The sequence below is a fragment of the Tachyglossus aculeatus genome, chromosome 2 (assembly GCF_015852505.1).
Source record: "Tachyglossus aculeatus isolate mTacAcu1 chromosome 2, mTacAcu1.pri, whole genome shotgun sequence".
NCBI lineage: Eukaryota > Metazoa > Chordata > Mammalia > Monotremata > Tachyglossidae > Tachyglossus > Tachyglossus aculeatus.
The window spans coordinates 82893132-82896820 of NC_052067.1; the positions used below are offsets into that span (position 1 = coordinate 82893132).

At 41.5% G+C, this 3689-nt stretch overlaps 1 non-coding gene across 1 annotated transcript; it reads right to left on the reverse strand.

Annotated features, from left to right (window-relative positions):
• Window positions 1–344: 344 nt before the first annotated feature.
• LOC119924944 lies at window positions 345–482 on the reverse strand. The gene has a single exon (XR_005449621.1). It is a non-coding gene; the product is annotated as a small nucleolar RNA SNORA7 (small nucleolar RNA).
• Window positions 483–3689: the final 3207 nt, after the last annotated feature.

A 3689-nucleotide genomic window follows, 5' to 3' on the forward strand; every position in this document is an offset into this window, starting at 1 on the left:
TTCTGGGAAAGATGGCAGCCCAGGCTGGGATGATGTGACTGTTAACAAGACCTGGGAAAGCCACTCTTGATAGGGGTGGGACTACTGATCCACTAAGAGATGTTTTGCCTAGAATCTTGTTGGGTTTTATGCCATCAAGTCTTCTCTGACCAATAGTTTCACCATGGACACATCTCTCGCAGAATGCCCCACCTCCATCTGCAATTATTCTGGGAGTGTATCCATAGAATTTTTTTGGTAAAAATCTGGAAGTGGTTTACTATTGCCTCTTTCCACACAGTAAACTCAAGCCTCCACCCTCAACTCTCTCCCATGCCACTGCTGCCCAGCGAAGGGGAGTTTTGACTTGTGGCAGATTTCCTTCCACTTGCTAGTCACTGCCCAAGCTAGGAATGGAATGGGTATGCCTCTGCTTGACTCTCCTTCCCATAGTCAAGACTGGTAGAGTACTGGAAACTCTCCAGGTATGACCCTGAGAGGGAGCCTAGAATCTGGTGGGACTAAAAAGCTTAGGGAAAGGTCAAGTAGACTTTGTTCATCTTCAATCAATTAGCCTCAGAGAAAATCCACTTCATTCATCTTAAACGCTGCCCCAACAAAGTTAAAAAAAAAAAAAAAGAAGAGGAGGATAATGTTCTGGAGCCAGATATGTCCCATCTTTCCTTGATGAGAGTGGAGGGTGAGGAGGACAGGAAGAATGGAAAATATAGCAATCCCATCACCATTTAGGATAGGCTGGAGTTTTTTTTCAGAAACTTTTGCCAAACTCCTGTGCTAAGATTTCTGGGGCTAAGATTTCATACAACCAAACAATGGATAACTTTGAGAAATAAGAAAGAATTAAAGGGAGGAAAACAAGTCTCTATCGCTCTCTTTTTTTTGCCATCTGTATACATTTCAACAGTTTTCACACTCAATGATAACAGCAGCAGATTATAAGTAAGCCTTTCTTGGAAAGGATCTAAGGAGTGCTTGTGAACTAAAATGCCTTTTGTCACTGCATGTGCTTTAACACCCTTATTTTCACTTCTTAAAGGCAGAAAGGAAACTGGAGAGGAAAGGATAGTCCACCACTGAAGTTCTAGTTTGAGTATCAGGATAATAATTTGAACTTCATCCATTTTATCACTGAAATTCTCCTCCTAGTTGCTTAAAAGGTAAGGGTGGATGGAATCTCCGAGCAATTCAATACAGTACAATTACCTTTTCTGTTTCTGTTTCACTTGAATTCAAATCTGTTCAAGTTCATTCATTCATTCATTCAATCGTATTTACTGAGCACTTACTGTGTGCAGAGCATATGTATTAAGCGCTTGGAAAGTACAATGCGGCAACAGATAGAGACAATCCCTACCCAACAACAGGCTCACAGCCTAGAAGGGAGAGACGGACAACAAAACAAAACAATAGACAGGCATCAATAGCATCAAAATAGAAAAATAGAATTATAGATACATACACATTATTAATAAAATAAATAGAATAATAAATATGTACAAATAAACAAATGCTGTGCGGCAGGGAAGGGGGTAGAGCAGAGGGAGGGAGTAGGGGCAATAGGGAGGAGGAGCGGAGAAAAAAGGGGGCTCAGTCTTGGAAGGTATCCTGGAGGAGGTGAGCTCTCAGTAGGGCTTTGAAGGGGGGAAAAGAGCTAGTTTGGCAGATGTGAGGAGGGAGGGCATTCCAGGACAGAGGTAGGAAGTAGGCCAGGGGTCAACGGCAGGTCAGCTGAGAAAGAGGTACATTGAGGAGGTTAGTGGCAGAGGAGCAGAATGTGCAGACTGGGCTGTAAAAGGAGAGAAGGGAGGTGAGATAGGAGGTCAGGTGGGTTAGGTCAAGTCAGGTGGGTAGCTAGTCCTTAGATGAGGGAGAGAGATAAGCAGAGCCCAGTTTAGATGGTCAAATAATAATAATAATAATAATGGTAATAATAGCACTGGAGGTATTAATTAAGCACTTCCTATGACCACAAACACTGGGCTAAGGGCTCACTGTCTTGGGGACTGAGAACCAAAGAGTGTTATTTTTACTGGAGTTGATTTTGTCAAAGGGGTAGGAGCCTGAAAAATGTTCAGAAAATATTTCCTGGGAATTCCAGAGGACTGGCCTCCATTATCTGTTGTTTATTTTAATATCTTTCTCCCCCACTTAGATTAACTCCTTGAGAGCAGAGATTGTGTCTATATTGTACTCCCTCAAGCATGTAGTACACTGTTCTGCACACAGTCAGTGCTCAACAAATACCATTGATTGACTTGAAATTGTCTATGCAGCTCAATCTTTGACTTTTGGATACTTGATAGTCTCCCCAACCCCACAGGACTTGTATACATATCTTTAAATTATATATTATACATAACTTATATTAATGTCTGTCTCCCCTTCTAGACTCTAAGCTCATTATGGCCAGGGAATAGGTCTGCCAATTCTGTTGTATTGTACTCTCCCAAGTGCTTACTTAGTACAGTGCTCTGCACATAGTAAGCACTCAAATATGATTGATTAAATTGGGTGGTGATTCCTTTGTACAGCTACCTGTTCATAATAATGATAATAATAATAATAATAATATTAATAATAATAATAACGGTATTTGTTAAGTGCTTAATATGTGCCCAATCACTGTTCTAAGTGCTGGGATAGATACAAGGTAGGTTGTCCCACATGGGGCTTACAGTCTTAATCCCCATTTTCCAGGTGAGGCAATTGAGGCCCACAGAAGTGAGGTGACTTGCCCAAGGTCACACAGCAGACAAGTGGCGGAGCCAGGATTAAAACCCATGATGTTCTGATTCCAAGGCCCGTGCTTTATCCACTGAGCCATGCTGCTTCCCCAGTCCACATGTTCATCAGTCCACATGTGATAATTATCCTGACATGATGTTCATTTTAGAGAAAATCAACTCATCTGTTGTGGTGCCCTAAGTAGGGCTGATAAATTGAATGGCTAAAACAGTATACCAGGAGCGGAGAAGACAGGTTTTGGTAATTAACCTCCAATGTGACTTTTCCCAACTCCAAACTCTCTATGCCACTAAATCTTCGCCTTGAAATAGGAGGTGAGAACAAGAAACAGTGTGGCCCAGTGGATATAGCACAGGACCGGGAGTTAGAGGACCTTTTTAAAAATTTTTCTTTTTAAAGCACTCGCTACACACCATACTCTGTATTAAGCAATGGGGTACATATAATATGATCCCAGCCCTGCCATTTGTCCTATGTGTGACCTTGGACAAGTCACGTACCTTCTCTGTTATTCATCTATAAAATGGAGATTCAAACTATGAGCCCAACATGGGCCACAGACTGTGTTCAACCTGATTAGCTTGTATTTAATAACAATAATAATAATAATAATAATTGATGATGGCATTTATTAAGTGCTTACTATGTGCAAAGCACTGTTCTAAGCACTGAGGAGGCTTTGAGGTGATCAGATTGTCCCACGGGGGGCTCACAGTTTTAATCCCCATTTTACAGATGAGGTAACTGAGGCATAGAGAAGTGAAGTGACTTGCCCCAAGTCACACAGCTGAAAGTTGGCGGAGCTGGGATTTGAACCCATGACCTCTGATTCCAAAGCCCGGGCTCTTTCCACTGAGCCATGCTGCTTTTCTATATACCATAATGATAATTATGGTATTTGTTATGGTATATACCATAATGATAATTATGGTATTTGTTATGGT